The sequence below is a fragment of the Octopus sinensis genome, linkage group LG1, assembly GCF_006345805.1.
Source record: "Octopus sinensis linkage group LG1, ASM634580v1, whole genome shotgun sequence".
Classification (NCBI taxonomy): domain Eukaryota; kingdom Metazoa; phylum Mollusca; class Cephalopoda; order Octopoda; family Octopodidae; genus Octopus; species Octopus sinensis.
In genome coordinates this window covers 121,652,000-121,673,889 of record NC_042997.1, presented here as the reverse complement: position 1 = coordinate 121,673,889, position 21,890 = coordinate 121,652,000, and positions in this window count along the sequence as shown.

Sequence of the window (21,890 nt, the reverse complement as noted above, 5' to 3'; positions counted from 1 at the left end):
TGATTTGTTGTGATGCTCTGGTGGTTATTGTATGGAAAGTGTTCTGCGTAGGATGTGTGCAGTGCCTAGTAGTGCAATTTTCTGTATGTTATATGTGTTTGTAAGTCCTGGTGTTTTTGTTATGTATTTGTCTGAATATTTTTTTATCATGCCTAATGCACCTACTATGATAGGAATTGTTTCTGTTTTTAGATTCCACATTCTGGTTACCTCTATTTCCAGGTCTTTGTATTTTGAAAGTTTCTCCATTTCTTTTAGAGACACGTTGTCATCTGCCGGTATTGATACATCAATTAGAAAGCATTTTTTTTTCTTCTCTCATCATCATCATTGTCTTTGCACAGATTCTAACGCTGGAGATGTACTACGGTGTCAGCTGTTCTCTACAAGTGAACTAAGGTAACACCCCCTTATTTTTCGAGCATCATTCGGAGTATTCAAGCAGTTCCAAGCAGTACTGCTTTCTGCAAGTTCTCCACCTTTATTGCAGTCCCTATTTGTTTTATATGCTTCTCAAGATTTTATTATTATTACTTTATGTTTGACTTTTGCTCTACATTTGTACAAGTTGGCTCCAAGTCTCACCCAGATACCTCAAGACACAACAAGTTGGAAGTTCATATTGGTGTTATGCCTAGGGTGCCATATATTTAGTTTTGTACATAGTGCTGTTCTAGAGAATGTTTAAGAAACCATAAGAAAATTATGTTTGTTTTAAACCTTGAGATTATATAGAAAGTATTTTGCGTAGGATATGAGCAGTTCCCATGAGCAATATCTTTTGAATTTCTGCCATTTTCCTCTTCCCAATATACAAAGTCTTTACAATAGTTCTATTTCATTATCTATTTTCATCTTCTCGATCCATTTTACAATGTTGTTCTCTGCTGCTCCTTATGGTCCTGGAATTACTGGTATGATACTTATTTTCCTCATTTTCCGCATCAATTTCAATTCGTTATAATTTGCCAATTTTTCTACTTCTTTCTTTTCTATTCATGTGTTCAATGGATGTGATGGGTCAGAAAGAAGATACGACTGATGAATTTTATCAGGTCTGTTGTGATTTAAGCGTTATCTGTTTATACGGAAAAAAAAGATTCGACATCTTGTTGATTCGCGTATTCACTCAGGTTGTTGTTAACACCACGTCTTCCGAAGCTCATACCTTCAATTCTGGCCAAGAATCCAATATATAATCTTAGTACTTTGGTCAAGTCGCCACTTCTTCAACTCTCTGTGCAACCCTCAGACATTCAGGTACCAGTTGAACACCAGGGGAGGGTGATGTTATTGACTATCTCCCTCGACAAAATTCCAAGCCTTGTGCCTATAATACAAACGATTATTATCATTTCTAAGGCATTCAGCCAGCAGAATCGCTAGCACGCTGGGCGAAATGCTTAGCGGTATTTCTTCTGTTTTCTCGTTCTGAGTTCAAATGCCACCGGGGGCGACTTTACCTTTGCTATTTTCGAGGTCGATAAAATGAATACCAGTTACGTATTGGAGATGATATAATCGATAAGTTCCTTCCCCCAAAATTTCAAGCTTTGTGCCTATAGAAGAAAAAATTATTATTATTATTATTATTCAGTAGTTTTATTTTTATAGCGTGCTTTCACTTCACTACCGAGACCAGCTCTGTGTGCCTTGGGTATGTGCTGTGATTTGTTCTGATGCTCTGATGGTTATTGTATGGAAAGTGTTCTGCGTAGGATGTGTGCAGTGCCTAGTAGTGCAATTTTCTGTATGTTATATGTGTTTGTAAGTCCTGGTGTTTTTGTTATGTATTTGCCTGAATATTTTTTTATCATGCCTAATGCACCTACTATGATAGGAATTGTTTCTGTTTTCAGGTTCCACATTCTAGTTACCTCTATTTCCAGGTCTTTGTATTTTGAGTATTATTATTATTATTATTATTATTATTCAGTAGTTTTATTTTTATAGCGTGCTTTCACTTCACTACCGAGCGCAGCTCTGTGTGCCTTGGGTATGTGTTGTGATTTGTTGTGATGCTCTGATGGTTATTGTATGGAAAGTGTTCTGCGTAGGATGTGTGCAGTGCCTAGTAGTGCAATTTTCTGTATGTTATATGTGTTTGTAAGTCCTGGTGTTTTTGTTATGTATTTGTCTGAATATTTTTTTATCATGCCTAATGCACCTACTATGATAGGAATTGTTTCTGTTTTCAGATTCCACATTCTAGTTACCTCTATTTCCAGGTCTTTGTATTTTGAGAGTTTCTCCATTTCTTTTAGAGACACGTTGTCATCTGCCGGTATTGATACATCAATTAGAAAGCATTTTTTTTCTTCATGATCTCTGACAACTATATCTGGTCTGTTGGCCTTAATTTCTCTATCTGTGTGTATCGGCATATCCCAGAGTACGGTTGCTTTCTCGTTTTCTGTGACCTTTTCTGGTGTGTGCCTATACCATCTTTTTTCTGTTGTTATTCCATAATGTTGGCATAGCTTCCAATGTATGTAGGTTCCAACTCTGTCATGTCTGTGAATATATTCCTTCTTAGCCAGGACTGGGCAGCTAGAGATAATATGATTTATTGTTTCTTGTCCATCTCCACATATTCTGCAGTTACTTGTAATATTTCTTTTCATTACATGTTTTTGGTAATTTCTGGTGGGGAGGCTTTGGTCTTGTGCTGCAATTAAAAATCCCTCTGTTTCTGCTTTGAGTCCTGAGCTTCTCAACCATTGCTGGGATTTTTCTTTGTCTATTTCTTTTGCGTTTAGTTTAGTCAAGTATTTACCATGAAGGGGCTTTTCTTGCCATCGTTTTATCATGGCTCGTTGCTGTTCTATTTTTAGTTTGGATTTCATTTGTTTTATAGCTTTTGTTGTTTCTTCATCATCTTCTTCTTCTTCTTTGTGTTTATTAGGTGGTATTATTTCTTGTTTGTATTTGTCAGCTTCCTTAAATACTGAGAACAGTTTTTTGTTTTGCTCGTGTTTTGCTGCTATCTGGATCAGTTTTCCTTCCTTCTGAAGTAGGTATTTTTGCAGTCCTATGGTGGTTATTTTATAGTAGTTTTCCAGCTGTATAAGGCCTCTACCACCTTCTATACGCTGTATATATAGTCTTTCTATGTCAGATTTTGGGTGATGCATCCTAGATCCTGTTAGTATTTTTCTTGTTTTCCTATCTATTTTGGACAGTTCTTTTCGTGTCCAGTTAAGGATATTGTAACTGTAACTTATAACTGAGACAGCTAAAGTATTGATACCTATTATCTTGTTTTTAGCATTCAGCTCTGTTTTTAGTATTGATCTAACTCGTCTATAATATTCTTTTTTTATTTTCTCTTTCATTTGTGTGTGTTGTGTCTTATCTAGTTCATGGATTCCTAAGTATTTGTAAGTTTGGCTTTGGTCTAATTCTTTTATTTCATTGGTTTTATTTAGTGTGATGTTGTTACTCTTAACTAGTTTTCCTCTTTTCAGGGTTACTTTGGCGCATTTTTCTAATCCAAATTTCATATCTATTTCTTTGGTAAATCCATGAACTGTCTTTAATAGTGTTTCCAGCTGTTTGTCATTTGCAGCGTATAGTTTTAGGTCATCCATATATAAAAGGTGGCTGATCGTTTTGCCGTAACATTTATATCCGCATCCAGTTCTATTTAGCATATCAGATAGAGGTGACAGTGCCAAGCAGAAAAGGAGTGGAGAGAGCGTATCTCCCTGGAATATTCGTCTTCTAATGGGGATGTCTTTGGTTTTCATGAGTCCCTCTTTTGTTTGGAGGTGTAGGACTGTTTGCCATTTATTCATAGAGTGCTCTATGAATTTTATGATTGTTGGTGCTACTTTGTTAATGGCTAGTGTTTCGAGGATCCATGTGTGGGGGATGCTATCAAACGCCTTTTTGTAGTCAATCCAGGCCATACTGAGGCCTTTCTTCTTTCTGTGGCTGTCTTCAGTTACGGATTTATTAATCATTAGTTGATCTTTACAGCCATATGAGCCTTTGCGGCATCCTTCCTGCTCTTCTGGGAACAGTTTGTTTTCGTCCAGGTGCTTGTTATTATTATTATTATTATTATTATTATTATCATCATCATCATCATCATCATTATTATTTTTATTATAATTATTATTATTATCATCATCATCATCATCATCATCATCATCATTATTATTATTATTATCATCATCATCATCATCATCATCATCATCATCATCATTATTATTAATATTATTATTTTTATTATTATTATTATTATTTATTTATTTCATTGGCCACAAGGGGCCAACACATGGAGGACAATAACAAAGAACGAGTTACGGCAAGCAAAAGCAAAAACAAAAACAAAACAAAAAGCAGAAACAGAAAGAAAAAGAGGTCGGGGGTTACATTAATCCAAAAGAAGGCGCTTATTACTACTATTATACTGAATCGGTGAGTTGGTAGAATCGTTCGCACGCCGCACAAAATGCCTGGCAGCATTTCATTCGATTTTACATTGTGAATTCAAATTCCGCCACACTCTGTATCTCAAAAGATCTCAGAGATTTTATCAAACGAAACTTCGTTGAAAACAGTTTTGAAATGAAACTTTTTAATGGAAGTGTAGGAATTTAATTCATTACACTAATTTTTCCTCGTTTGCGAGAAACGAACACTCTAATTTACGAAAAACATTTTTTTTTTGTTACCACGCGTAAACAAACACAATGTTTGTAGTGTTTTTATATAGCAATGAAAAAAAAAATTATCGTAAACAACCATCTTCAAGCAGACAGTAAACTAGAGTAAAAAGTAAAGAAATGCATTTCTTTAACAAAATGCATTGTTGTCAAGAGAAAATATAATGTGTTTTTGAGAAAAAAAAAAGAACAGTATTTTCAACAATTCAAACGATAAGAACAGCGATAACACACAGACACACACGCGCGCGCGCACACACACACACAGACACACATACACAAACGTGCGCATGTACATGCGCGCGCCAATAAAATCTCATATTTTTGTTATATGAAAGAAATGAGTACAGAATTCTAATTCAAAAGAAAACAGTTTTCAGTGTTCCTTCTTTAACTCGAGCTGTTACCTCAAACACCAGGATCTTGAACGTTGAGATACCTAGCGGATAAAAACCTTGCCTAACAAAGTTGTGTAACGACAATAGATTTATACTCCAATCCCTTGTCAAATAGCCAATTTATATTTCAACACATTCCAACACACAAAAACCAATATGAAAAAACCCTGGATGAGGTGTTCAATATAATATATTTTCCGCAAACCGAAGGAGGTGCTATACAACTATATGTATATTATACAAAAATATGTAATGATGCAAAGTGATGATCTAAGCAAGTACTTAACAAAACTGCCCAGAAATGGTTCGATAATACTTAGGGCAGCAAGACACAAGGGTTACAGTAAACGATACTGATGGTGAAGCTGACCTCGGTTCATCGTTGAGACGAAATGCATGCAATTAGTAAATACTAAAGTAACTATAAAATGGCAGTATACATATATACATACATACATATATATATATATATATATATATATATATATATATATATATATATATACAGGCATATCTATTTATCTATCCATCCATCTATCTATCTATCTATATATCGGTAGAACCTACCCTTTTAGTAGAACCCCCTGTACGGATAAGTACTGTACTGTGTGTAGATTTAGCCCACAAACAAACTGTAAAGCTAGAAATGTAGTCTATAGTATAAGATGTATAGAGGGACGATGCAGTAACAAGACAACGACATATGTAGGGGAAACGGCACGAAGCATAGGAGAGCGGGTACATGGACATTGGGGAGGACTTAAGGAAGGTAAAAGCTCATCGATTCTGTACCAACACGCCGAACAGGAACATTGGGGGATCAATCAACAACATAGAAGTTAAAATCTCGTCCACACATAGAACAGATGCAACAATCAGACAAATTACAGAAGCTACACACATAAAAGAAGATAAACCTAGCCTGAATAGGAAACTGGAATGGAACACTAGCACACACCACAACATATGATGGTAGAGGAACCCCATAAACTAGTTACAATATAAACAAAACCGAAAACATAATAAATTAAATACACAGATAAATAAACAAATAGAAATAAGTAGCTATATAAGTTTTTTTTAAATTTAAAAGATTTTTATTTATTTATTTTTATTATTATTACTAGTATTGTTGTTATACACACATACATACATACAAGCATACGTAATGATGATAATAATAATTGGATTTAAACACATGAACAAAATAAGAATAAACAAAAACAACAACAACAACAAAAAATTACTAGAACGTATATAAACAGAGAATGCAAATATTACAGGCATCCCCCCACGCACACACACTAACTAAACATATTCGGACATAGAGATATAAGCATACGCAAATGAAGACATACAATAGAAATACAAAATGGTTAACGGTTAGGAAGGAGAGGCACAAATAAGAAAGAAGAAAACAAAGGACCACTGATGCGGTCACAGGAGTGTGACGCAAGAACTCTGGCCGAAATAAGATTAAGATTAATGTAAAAAATAAATAACACTGAAGCAAAATAACACCAAATATATAGTGCGTGTGTTTTTATTGGCTAAACTAGCAAAATGTCCATTCTGAAATATAACAATATATATATATATATACATACGCACACAAACACACACACATAGGCACACATACGCACACTCACACACATACACGCACACACACACATAAATACACACACACGCACATATAAATAGATAGATAAATAGGGAAGTGTCTTCTGCAATGGCCCCACGGCGATCAATGCCTTGTGGCTGAGTTTCTGTATGTTAGTCCACCCACCCACAGAAAAATTAGCGACATCCGAATCTGATTGAATATGAACCGCAGCCTTCTTGGCAAGCAATTTCATGTAGCTATCGTGAAGAAATTATATAGCAGAAGCAAACCAAAAGTTAGAGAACAGATTTAGCAAGCCAAGAACGCATCAGTGTTTTCAGCTACCATTTGATGAGGAACATACGGATAAGTAGGAGGACAGTATCCTCCAGTAAATGCTAGGGAAGAAAGATGAGAGCATCAGCGTTATGGCAAAATTGGTTCTCATACTTAACTGCGGTTTCGTAATTGAGTTACTGTATACAAAGAGCCTCAGCATTGTCGCTCGACCAACCAAATCTCCTCTGGTACACAACTAACCATTTTAAGTAAAGAAAGTACACAGCACATAGCTACAGAAACATTTAAAACCAAGGAATGGTTATTTTCGGAATGCGTTTGATCAAAAGTCAGTTCGTTAAACGTCGAGTCTAAAGCAAAAAATAACAACACAGAAACAATAAAAAAAATACACTTGCCGTATTTCTGATTGTTTTCTATGTAGGTATATTATGCTAGGTTTATCACGTACTAGTACATAATCTTTATTCTACTACATTGTAATCACATGTCACTCTCCTTACTAATGTATACAATGGTTCTCATTTGGGAAATTACACGCCTAAAATTGTTGTTCAAAAACACATTATGTCTGTAAAATCAGCACGTTATATAACATGTTATTACATTTTAAGTAGTAAACATAACCGCTTGAGATAATATCTTTGGGTTTCTCTAAAAATGTGTTTTAAACCTGAGATTGTCATCTCTTAAGATTAATTTTGAAAATCCTGAGAATCTATCTCCACAGCATTAATTACACAGAAAGTAGGTTCCAAAAATCAATAAAAGAATGTGATTCGAAATACATTCACACTTACATGATGTTTCCATCGAAGGAGAAGGTTAATATTAGCATGGTTAGTTGGTAGTTACGTAAGAATTAATCACTTAAAAGTCAGTATTACTATTTTCTTTTTGCACTAAGTGGCTGCTTTCGAAAATGACTTTCAAGTAAAGCGAAAAACAATTTCTAATCAAAATGAATTCTTCACAAATGCAACCGGCAATAATGGGCGTAAGCTAATGCAGGCTGCATCTGTATTCTCTAAATGTGCAGTGAATAGAATATATCTGATTAAAATTATAGACTGCATATTGAATATTTGTTTTAATTAACTCAGAGGTTGAAGATCATATGTCTGCACCGATATGTGTGTATATAAATGAATATGTGTTTATGTGCATGTGCGTGTGTAGGTATATTAAAGTATATATATACTCGTAAGTGTATATAGGTATATGCATGTATGTGTATATGGATATATTTTTGTACATATATATATATATACTATATATACACGCTTGTGCACGCATACACACATATGTATATATATATATATATATAATATATATATATATATATATATATATATATATATATTATATATATATATATTTCGCAGAACATCATATTACGTTGTATTATATTATACATCAGATATTGTTTTCTTTCACAGCATGCGATCATAAGCGAAAATCTCATCGCCACATTTTTGTAATTAAATATTGAAGCTGAATAAATCTCTCTTTACATTGGATGTGACCAACATTAATTAGTTTATTTTCAGAAATTCATTATAAATGTTACCTTTTTAGGAGAACTTCAATGGAAATACACTTTTAAAAGAGAACCATTGGAAATTAAATTTTGTTAGAAAGAAATGTAAAATAAGATTAGCAACATATTTTTATTTTTATTCTGTTTTTGTATTTGCAATATAGGACAAATAACGAGGAATAACATTCCTTTGGTACTTCCTTTCTGAACTTCTCGTGTCATCACGGCGGATGACAAACTGGAGCAAAGCTTCTGGTTTTAAGAATACATAAAAAAAGTCTGCTTAATAATGACGATGACGACGACGACAACGATGATAATGATGATGATGATGATGATGATGATGATGGCAGCGGCGTCGGTGGTGGTGGTGGTGGTGGTGGTAATTTTTAATCTAGTTACGATGACGACAATTTTGAGAGGGAAGGATGTGTGGATTGTATTGATTCTAATATTTGATTGCGTATTTTATCTTATGGAACGAAAATGGATGGAAGACGACGATGAGCTACAGGGAATTTGAACTCAGAATATTAAAATCACAGAGAAAACACTAGAACGTATTTTAATGATGATCAAATGCTTCTTAAGAATAATAATGAGGAAAAAGCAACATCAACAAAAATAGCAACAACAACAACAGCATAATAATAATAATAATAATAATAATAATAATAATAATAATAATAATAATAGGAGGGTCCTAAGCACTTGAAAGACTGCTGTAAATTTGTGGATACCTAAGGTTACAGGTAGTAACCCACTATCCACATAAATCCTACCGAAAAATAAGACCGAACCAGAACTAAATCAAAATAATGATGATAATAATAATAATAATAATAATAATAATAATAATAATAATAATAATAATAATAATAATAACGGAAAAAGCAGCACCAACGGAAAAAGAATTGGAAGAATTCTGGAGAGGAATATGGTCGGCGAACGAACAGCCAAAAAAAAGGAGTATGAAAATAACAAACTCGGCATCTGAACAACTTTGGACCCCCATAACAACTGAAGAGGTCACCCAGGCACTGCAAAAACTAAGCAACTGGAAGGCACCTGGGCATGACAAGATCCCCAACTTCTGGTTGAAATATCTAACAGGAATGCACAAAATGCTGGCTGAAAACTTTAACAGCATACTAGCAGAGCCAGAGACAATGCCTGAATGGCTCACGAAGGGGAAAACCATCTTAATTCCCAAATCAAATGAAACAACAAAACCAGAAAACTACAGACCAATAACCTGCCACCCTACTATATTCAAGACATTTACTGCAGAGATATCGCAAAGGCTGAACAAGCACCTGGACGAAAACAAACTGTTCCCAGAAGAGCAGGAAAGGATGCCGCAAAGGCTCATATGGCTGTAAAGATCAACTAATGATTAATAAAGCCGTAGCTGAAGACAGCCACAGAAAGAAGAAAGGCCTCAGTATGGCCTGGATTGACTACAAAAAGGCGTTTGATAGCATCCCCCACACATGGATCCTCGAAACACTAGCCATTAACAAAGTAGCACCAACAATCATAAAATTCATAGAGCACTCTATGAATAAATGGCAAACAGTCCTACACCTCCAAACAAAAGAGGGACTCATGAAAACCAAAGACATCCCCATTAGAAGACGAATATTCCAGGGAGATACGCTCTCTCCACTCCTTTTCTGCTTGGCACTGTCACCTCTATCTGATATGCTAAATAGAACTGGATGCGGATATAAATGTTACGGCAAAACGATCAGCCACCTTTTATATATGGATGACCTAAAACTATACGCTGCAAATGACAAACAGCTGGAAACACTATTAAAGACAGTTCATGGATTTACCAAAGAAATAGATATGAAATTTGGATTAGAAAAATGCGCCAAAGTAACCCTGAAAAGAGGAAAACTAGTTAAGAGTAACAACATCACACTAGATAAAACCAATGAAATAAAAGAATTAGACCAAAGCCAAACTTACAAATACTTAGGAATCCATGAACTAGATAAGACACAACACACACAAATGAAAGAGAAATAAAAAAAGAATATTATAGACGAGTTAGATCAATACTAAAACAGAGCTGAATGCTAAAAACAAGATAATAGGTATCAACACTTTAGCTGTCCCAGTTATAAGTTACAGCTACAATATCCTTAACTGGACACGAAATGAACTGTCCAAAATAGATAGGAAAACAAGAAAAATACTGACAGGATCTAGGATGCATCACCCAAAATCTGACATAGAAGACTATATATACAACGTATAGAAGGTGGTAGAGGCCTTATACAGCTGGAAAACTACTATAAAATAACCACCATAGGACTGCAAAAATACCTACTTCAGAAGGAAGGAAAACTGATCCAGATAGCAGCAAAACACGAGCAAAACAAAAAACTGTTCTCAGTATTTAAGGAAGCTGACAAATACAAACAAGAAATCATACCACCTAATAAACACAAAGAAGAAGAAGAAGATGATGAAGAAACAACAAAAGCTATAAAACAAATGAAATCCAAGGCACACAGAGCTGCGCTCGGTAGTGAAGTGAAAGCACGCTATAAAAATAAAACTACTGAATAATAATAATAATAATAATAATAATAATAATAATAATAATAATAATAATAATAATAATAATAATATAATGATATGTGATAATATCGAATTTTATTAGGAGATCAATAGAAATCTTGACTACAGAGTTAACTTCATGAGGAAAATTTTTGGCGACGGTTAACACCAAGATAGGCATATTGCGAGCAGATAGCCTATCACCATTGCGGTTTGTATGATGCCTCTCACACAGATACTATGGAAAGTGACATCGCGGTACACTTTGTAAAGCGGAGGAAAATTAAATCATTTGTTATGTATGGATGATTTAAAGATCTTTGGAAAAACAGAACGTAAGATGAATGGCCTAGTTTCAACAGTGCAAATATTCAGTAAGGATATCGGAATGAAATTTTGGAGTAAAAATTGTGGTATGTTTATAATACAAAGAAGCAAAATAGTGTTGCCTGGTGGTTTAGAGCTACACAACGACGAGAAATTCAAGGATATCGAGACTAACGGATATAAATATCTGAGGATTTAAAAATACTACAAAGTCAAGGAATGTTAAATGCAGGAAAGTTTTAGGCGAGAATATCTCAGGAGATTCAAGTTAATTATGGGAAGTAGACTCAATGGAAAAAACAAAATCAGGGCAATGAATACATGAGCTGTCTCTTTAATGTTTTTAGGTGGGCAAAGAACAAGCGTGTGGAAATGGACAGGAAAACTAGAAAAGTGATGACAACTAACAATGAACTACATCCCAAAGCGATATTGACAGACTGTATGTGCTTAGAAACAGGGGTGGAAGAGGTCTCATAGGATGCAAGATCTATGTTGTGAGAAGAACAGTTACGGATGTTACATCAAACAGGCGATTGCCGCTGTTAGAATTAACAATATAATACATACCGAAAATGCGATTCGCTCACAACTATTTAAGAAACGAGGAGAAAGAATCAACAACTAGAAAATGAAGCCACTGCATAGATAATATCTCACAGATATCGAAGGAAAAGACAAGACCAACACTTAAAGTTAGCTAAGAAAAAGTGATCTGAAAGGATGCACTTAGGCGTTACTCATATAGTAAATAAATGTAGCATACTGGCACAGAAAGAATAGAAGAAAAACTTGACAATCTAGGGAGAGCAATCCACTGGTAGACATGTAGAAAGCTAGGCTTTGAAGATATTGATAAATGGTATGAATACGAACCTAGTAAATTACTAGAAAGTACAAAATACAAGATGTGGGATTTTAACATTCTAACTGGCAGTGTATTAGAAGCTAGAATGCTTGATTTAATAGTATTAAATAAAGAGAATAGAAAGTGGCAGATGAAGTATTTTACACTCCCAAATGATGAAATAAGCAATATGAGAGTTATAGAAAAAATAGCAAGTACCAGAACCTAGCTCCTGAATTACATAGACTATGGAAGGTTCGGGTAAAATGTACCCCAGTAATTATAGGTGCACTGGGAACTATCCCTAAAGATATGAACAGATGGATAGAGGAAATAGGCATAAAACCTAGTTTCATAAAACTTAGTTTCATATAGCTCCAGAAAGCAGTGTTATTAGGGACAGCTATGATACTTAGGGCGGTTCTTTGCGTCAAAGATTACTAGTAGCCCGATGTTGGTATCTTTTTTTCTTTTCCGACCGTCTAATTTGTTGTGTGTATATGAAAATGATGATGTTGATGATGATGATGGCACAAGGTCGGGCATTTCGAGCAAAGTACAATCAGCTAAATCAATCTCTGTATGTGAAAGACAAATTTTTTTCAATGGCGGTTTCTTGAAAGGCACTCTCAAACACTGCGACATTTCTACCAAGAATGCAACGCATCAAAATTAAAATGCTACAAGTTATTAAAACCACCATAGATATTGTCTTTCCACCAACCCTCACCTATATAGATAATTATTATAGTGGTGATTATTGCCACAAAGGTAAAATTTGTGGATGTCAGATGAAAATAAATTTTAAAATAGCTGTTGCTTTACACTGAGTATCTGAAGAACGCGATGAAGAAGTAAGAAAAGTATAAGGAAACGAAAATGCTGACAGAGTAAAGGATAACTTCCTGAAACACATCAAACGCCTGGAAATAAACGTTAAATCTCGGTGCGTATGTTACAGCGAATACTTCATACAAATTAATACATATATATCCGCACGTGTGTTTGTGCACATGCACTATATAATCGATTAGTGATTTGCACGATAATATCAGTGTTCAATACAGCACTTTACACTACCTCTGTGTATGTGTGTGTATGTGCATGTGTATGTGCGTGTGAAGATGTGTATTCTATTGGTTAACAAGTTTGGTTCACGATCATGAGGTCTGCCGTGCAAATCCCTGAGCTGAGAAATTCAATTCATGTTGTTTTACTCTACATTATTTACATTATTTACAATTGACGGATATTTGTCCTCATCTTGTTTGTTGGGGGAGGTGGGGGGACAGTCGATTACATCGACCCCAGTTCGCAACTATTATTTAATTTATCGACCCTGAATTTAAACTCAGAACGTAAAGACAGATGAAAAACCTCTAAGCATTTCGACCGGCGTGCTAACGTTTCTTATTTCTTTATTGCCCACAAGGGGATAAACATAGAGGGGACAAACAAGGACAGACAAACAGATTAAGTCGATTATATCAACCTCAGTGCGTAACTGGTACTTAATTTATCGACCCCGAAAGGATGAAAGGCAAAGTCGACCTCGGCGGAATTTGAACCCAGAACGTAAAGACAGACGAAATACCTATTTCTTTACTACCCATAAGGGGCTAAACACAGTGGGGACAAACAAGGTCAGATAAACAGATCAAGTCAATTACATCGACCCCAGTGCGTAACTGGTACTTAATATCGACCCCGAAAGATTGAAAGGCAAAATCGACCTCGGCGGTATGTGAACTCAGAACGTAACGGCAGGCGAAATACCACTAAGCATTTCGCCCGGTGTGCTAACGTTTCTACCAGCTCGCCGCCTTTTGTTATTCTATAATACAAATATGTAACTATTTTTTGCTATTTTCTTCGGTGTATGTGGTTGTGTATGAATAACATTGTAGCATTTCTATGTAGAATTTATATTGATATCATGAAACTTCCCTAGTTGACAGTTTCATTCTGTCATGGTCTTATACATGTCTACATTATGTATCCATGTCAATTTTTCAACCCTCCTCCATCACAACTTACACAGTCTACATTATCAATACTTTCCCTGTCACTATTAACCAGTAAAAGATTGAGTGTGTATATGTCTGTATGTTTCTGTGTGCGTGTGTGATACTTTGTAAGTCTGCGAATAGTGTGTGTATTTACGCCTGTGTGTGAATTTGTGTTTTTGCACATGCGTAGAAAGATGAATACAAACATATGTATGTGTGTGTATATGTACGTGTGTGAGTGTATGTGTGTATGGGTATTATTATTTATATAAATGAGTGAGATTGCATATCTTTCATAGATTGTGTATGTATCTATATACGTATGTATGCTTATAAATATACATATATGTATATATCCATACATAAAAATTTGACATAGGCCATTCATTCTTTTCTTGGGATTCAAGGTCAAACGGCTGCTTGGAATTACGCGAAAAATTACACAGATGTGTAGAATGATCCCCTTGTGATGATGGGCTTTGTATTATTTCATAGCTCCCATGGTTACCGAGATAATCTACTATGATAATACTCTTGTGTTTATCAAGAAGAAAGGAAGGGGTGGTAGATGTATAAAGAAGGAAGGGGTGATGTCATATTTGGTTGTGGGATGGTAAAAATTGTACGCTGAAAAAGTAAAACAAACAGCGTTTCAAATTTGTGTGAATATATGTGTGTGTATGTAAAAGGAGAGGTATGTGAATGTGTGTGTGTGTGTGTGTGTGTGTATGCCTGTGCGCGAGTGCGATGGAAGTGGGATGGTTAATCTTTGTTCGCTTTAGTATTGGGGTTTATTTTTTTGATTTAGTTGAAACTTGGTTGTTTATACACATATACACATACGTATATATGTATATAAACACAATTATAAATAAGGGCAAAAAGAAACAATTTATTTACCAATATGCTGAAAAATAGACACTAAATCGTCTAACCGCATACATTTTTTTCCTTTCTTTTTGCCCTTATTTATAATTTTATTTATAATTTTCACCTTAAAAGGTATATTTCATATGCTGGCCACTGATAAACTTTTTAAATAAAATTTTATCCTTATATTAGAATTATATATATATATGATTGATCTGTAGCCACTACACACATTATTTTTCTCCCCTTGCTTCTTTCCTTGTTTCTTTTTGTGTTCCTTTCTGTAGAAGAGGGTAGACTCGAAACATAAAAAACTTTCTCAATTCCTGAGCGTTATACTAATACATCTGTTTGTTTTCTACACCATCTTTCTTCGTATATATATACATTATGTGTGTGTGTGTTTGTGTGATATATACTATTAAACCTTGGCGGGGGGCATTATGCCGGTAATAATAAATACACGCATATAGTGCAAACAGTATTGAAAAAAACTATAATAACAGTAAAGAACCGAACCAGTGCGTGTGTTTATTTGATTGCTGTTTTTTTCTGTGCGTCTTTGGGTAAATATCGGATGTGTTTTGCAGGGCTGCTTTATTTTTACCCTTAACTTAGAAACAGGGAAAGACATAGTGGTAGATATAAAAAATAGTAATAATAAGCCATTTGGGGCTACAAATATTGGGGGAAAACAAGAAATTTTTCGAGCAGTCATGTATCATGCGAAAACTGTGATGAGCCCGAGTGACGCTGATGACCTGGCGTCGCCTCTAATATATATATATATATAAACGTATCAAAGGGAAATGGATAATTAATTAAAATTGTCACTTCCAGCGGCCTAACGTGTGAAAATTTAGTCCCAAAAGACTATGCATTAGTGATAATATATAGTGTACATTTAAACAAATAAGGAATCCAATCGTGGAATTCGAGCATTATAAGTCTTTGGATAATCTTCGGTTTCAAAAGTTGGCATTTTTATTACTGGCGAAGGACTGCGTCTGCTCAGTAGATTTTGAAAGAATTAGGATATATAAACGGGAGGCATATAGTTTGATTGCCTCGTTGTTTATATATTTAACCGAAGGTGTACCTGTTGAGGAAGATTTCACCTCGTTAGCAAATATTATTTACTTGCTAGACTAAAATCAGAAACCAATTGGTACAGAAAACTTGATGGTAAAATGTTTTTATTTTATCCCTGTCGAATTTTATCCCTAATTTTTGTGGTTATAGAACCTAGCTGTTCTTTCTAGCGTGTTGAATCCCACGAGTGGATTCCTTATATGTTTAAATGTACACTATATGATATATATATATAATATATATATATATATATATATATATATATATATGATATGTGAGAGTGTGTGTGTGTGTGTCCATCTATATATGAGAGTGCTTATGTGTGTGAGAGTAATAGAATTATTTTCTGATGATAGTCAACTATAATAGACCTTAAGTATTCTTTGTATTCCAGGAACCAGATATAACCAAATCTATGTTCGCCTATGTGGCATTAATTCTATAGTGAATAGTAGTAGCGATGCCGAGCAAAGTTACCATATTTTAATATTCACCCTCTTTATTTTCAGTTAAAAGGATATAGGGTTGAACTGACCTTCTATATATCTATAGATCAATAAAGTAACTATCAATCATTGTATACGGGATGCGATCGAATATACACATATACATACATGCATGTACATACATACAAACGCACATAGATATACATAACACGCACACACTCACACAAAGACACACATACACTTATAGAAATATGCGTTTGTATGTGTTTGTGTGTGTAATATTATCTAGGTAGTAAATTTATAGTGTGCTCTTCGAAGCTCTTCTTCGGGTAGCATTCAGTATATATATATATATATATATATATATATATATATATATATATAGATAGATAGATAGATAGATAGATAGATAGATAGATAGATAGATAGATAGATAGATAGATAGATATAGATATATAGATATAGATATAGATATAGATATATATATATATTTAGATAGATAGATATAGATATAGATGTATAGATATATATATACATACATACATACATAGATGCATACATACATACATACATACATACATACATACATACATACATACATACATACATACATACATACATACATATATATGCATGCATATATACATACATATATGTATGTGTGTGTTTATGTGTGCATCTTTATCTTCATATGTATGTCTATGCATGTGCATGCCTCTGCGTGTATTTGTAAATGTGTGCGTGTGTGTGTGTGTAAACGCATGGATATATGTATATGTGATATATGTTCGTATATACGTATTTTGCTGAATTAATAAGCCGCGGGTTCGATCTCATTCTGCTATCTCGAGCCCTTGTATTTTACTATGAACTCAGAATAAGCCAACCTTTCTGTGTATAGGAATCGTCACAACTGGATGTTCCCATGATTAAAAATTCCTGTCCTCGTCGCAGAATATGACACGCAATTTCTGACTGAGAATGACTTTGTTTCTCAGTTACATGCCGAACAATCCAAACATTCAATGCATTGGCAGTTCAACTGTATCGAGCAACTAGAATAATCATCGTGATAATCAATGAAGATCCATTCACTTTTGCTCCTTATAAATATATGTGTATGCGTACGTGTGTGCATGTTTCTATGCGTGAATCTGTAAATCTTCCACGTTAGTTTATATTGCGCTGCATGTGAGATAAAGGAAACTTCATGACAGAATCGTTGTTTCTTTGAAATATATTGGAAATACGTACACACAATATTGACCGTTTCTATGAAAAGGATTACAGATAAGGCCAATGGCAGTGATATTAGAAGTAAGAAGTGAAAAGGAGAACACATTAAATATCATAATACACTTCGCTGGTTACATTGTTGGCTTTCGCTTTCTTCACTATCTGCAAGCCTCATATCGCAAGCGACTTCGAAGTCACTTGCATTTACGATATTAATGACACTCCAGACGGCGAGCTGGCAGAAACGTTAGCACGCCGGGCGAAATGCTTAGCGGTATTCTGTTTGCCGTTATGTTCTGAGTTCAAATTCCACCGAGGTCGACTTTGCCTTTCATCCATTCGGGGTCAATAAATTAATTACCAGTTAAGCACAGGGGACGATAAATTAATTACCAGCTATGCACTGAGGTCAAAGTAATCGATTTAATGCCTTTGTCTGTCCTTGTTTAACCCCTCTGTGTTTAGCTCCTTGTAGGCAATAAAGAAATAAGAAAGGTTAGCACGCCGGGCGAAATGGGTGGCCGTATTTCGTCTGCCGTTACGTTCTGAGTTCGAATTCCGCCGAGGTCGAATTTGCCTTTCATCCTTTCAGGGTCGATAAATATATACCAATTGCACACTGTAGTCGATGTAGTCGACTTAATCCGTTTGTCTGTTCTCGTTTGTCCCCTCTGTGTGTAGCCCCTTGTGGGTAGTAAAGATATAGGTATTTCGTCTGCGGTTACATTCTGAGTTCAAATTCCGCCGATGTCGTCTTTGCCTTTCATACTTTCGGGGTCGATTAAATAAGTACCAGTTACGCACTGGGGTCGATATAATCGACTTAATCCGTTTGTCTGTCCTTGTTTGTCCTCTCTGTGTTTATCCCCTTGTGGGTAGTAAAGAAATAGGTATTTCGTCTGCCGTTACGTTCTGAGTTCAAACTCCGCCGAGGTCGACTTTGCCTTTCATTTTTTTCGGGGTCGTTTAAAGATGTACCAGTTACGCACTGGAGTCGATGTAATCGACTTAATCCCTTTGTCTGTCCTTGTTTGTCCCCTATTTATTTAGCCCCTTGTGGGCAATAAAGAAATAAAAAGCGTTAGCACGCCGGGCGAAATGCTTAGCGGTATTTCGGTTGCCGTTTCATTCTGAGTTTAACTTCCGCCGAGGTCGACTCTGCCTTTCATCCTTTCGGGGTCGATAAATTAAGTAGCAGTTACGCACTGGGGTCGATATAATCGACTAAATCCGTCTGTCTGTCCTTGTTTGTCCTTTCTGTGTTTAGCCTATTGTGGTTAATAAATAAGTATTTCGTCTGCCGCTACGTTCTGAGTTCAAATTCCGCCGAGGTCGACTTAGCCGTTCATCCTTTCGGGGTCGTTAAATAAAGTAGCAGTTTAACCCCTTGTGTGCCATAAAGAAATATGAAAAGTTAGCACGCAGAGCGAAATGCTTTGTGGCATTTCGTCTGCCGGTATGTTCAGAATTCAAATTCCTCCGAGGTCGACTTTGCCTTTTATACATTCGAGGTCGATAAATTAAGTACCAGTTGTGTACTGGGATCGATCTAATTGACTGGGCCCCACCCCCAAAATTTCGGGCCTTGTGCCTCGAGTAGAAAAGGATATTAGTAACACTCTTGATTGCTTAAAATTATCACGAAAGCAATGTTTTCTTGGTATTGTTAATTCTACTTCCATAATTATTGTATGAGCAGAGATATTAATAGAAACATAATAGTCTATGGCATTACTCTTTTACTCTTTTACTTGTTTCAGTCATTTAACTGCGGCCATGCTGGAGCATCGCCTTTAGTCGATAAATTCGACCCCAGGACTTATTCTTTGTAAGCCTAGTACTTATTCTATCGGCTCACATTTGCTGAACCGCTAAGTTACAGGGACGTAAACTCACCAGCATCATTTGTCAAGCGATGTTGTGGGGACAAACACAGACACAAAAACACACACATATATATATACGTATACACGACGGGCTTCTTTCAGTTTCCGTCTGCAGAATCCACTCACAAGGCTTTGGTCGGCCCGAGGTTATATTAGAACACACTTGCCCAAGGTCCCACACAGTGGGACTGAACCCGGAACCATGTGGTTGGTAAGCAAGCTACTTACCACACAGGCAAAGATGTTTTATTTCTTATGTGTTTCAGTCATTAGACTGCGGCTATGCTGAGGCACCGTCTTCGAGAATTTTCAATCGAATGAGTCGACTCCAGTACTTTTCTAAAACTGGTAATTATTCTAACGAGCACTTTTACCGATATGCTAGGTTACGAGGACGTAGACACACCAATACCGGCTGTCAAGCGACGGTGAGGATAAACTTAGACACAAAGACATACACATACACACATATATATATATATATGTATATATACGACGGGCTTCTTTCAGTTTCCGTCTACCGAATACACCAACTGGACTTTGATTGACCCGAGGCTATAGTAGGTGATACGCAGTGGGACTGAAAGTGGAAGCATATGACTGGGGAGGAAGTGTCTTACAACAAAGTCAAGCCTGCCCCTATGAATTTTTTTTTCTTTTTTTTTGCAAAAGAAATCGTTTCGGAAATATTAAAGTGAAATGATCCGGGTACTTGTTTTTGATGAAACACATCTTGTCGAAATACCGATGTCCCAGTATCAGTCGTCTTCTTCTTCTTCTTCTTCTACTTCTTCTTCCAATCAGGGCTCACGCCATTAGCCGCAAATAATAATCTCTAATTCGAGCCTACTCTAAGCTACTAAGAATGCGTGTGGCAACTTGAAGATGCACCCACCAGACGCGTAAGACTTCGCACGGGCGCGAAAGCTACGTTATCCTCATTTGGTAAACGGTGGCTTTTAACGGGTGGAGCGCTGAACCATCCTGGGTCACAGAGGATTCGCAATCTAGACAAGGGTCTGAAAGTTTACCACACCATAGTGGGTTACACCATGGTTCCTCTGCTTTGTGGCAGAAGTAGGAAGAAAGAGTGAGAGAAAGTTGTGGTGTAAGAGTACAGCGGGGTTCACCCCCCCCCCTGCCGGAGCATCGTGGAGCTTAGGTGTTTTTGCTCAATAAACACAATGTTCGGTCTGGGAATCGAAACCGCGTTCTTACGACCGCGAGTCCGTTGCCCTAGCCACTGCGCCATTGAGCCTCCACCCCCAGTATCCCTTGCGCCAATGAGCCGAGTGTGTTATGAACATACTGTCGTTGTAAAAATGATTTGTTCTCTTGTGAGCTACACTGCAGCAACTTGCTTATTTTGCGTTCGAATCTGCCAGAACGTTTTTAGAATATCTGTGAAAATCATTGTTTCCGATCTCAACTGTTCTCAGTGCAAATAACGATTGTTTCACAATTTTGTTTTACATGAATTATCCTTTGTGAATATTCTAATCAATCACTATAAACCAAAACACATTAGAATTAAAGTCTTGGACTCATCTTCAATTTTTCTGTTCGACAGCCGACAATATATTTAAGATAGGTAAGGCAATACTTAGACTTTATCGTAATATATATATTCATTACCATCACTTTTCCAATTTTATAATCAGACATTCAGTTTATGTTTTGCTAACGCTTTTTCAGCTCTTTAGTTTACATTATCTACTGTAATAGTGAATAAAATTATACCTTCATAGGAAAAGAAAACTAAATTAAGTTGGCGTAAAATATATTGTGAAAATAAGTGATTGCCTGTAAGTAATTTTAGCAATTTTCGGCAGAACATATGTGAGTATTTAACTCTTAAAATCAGACACATTGCATTGAATAAGAATAGGTTTGATAGAAAATTATATTATTATTATTATAAAAAACGGAAAGCAAATTCTAGAACGTGTAGCCGTTATTCTTTGGTTCGTAGACCCTTTCTCAGTAGATTCCACGAAACTATTTATCCAATTGTATAAGAATTATTACGGAATCAAATAACAAGAATTCTTTATAACTGCAAACTTTTAGTAACTTTCAGTTAAGAAGC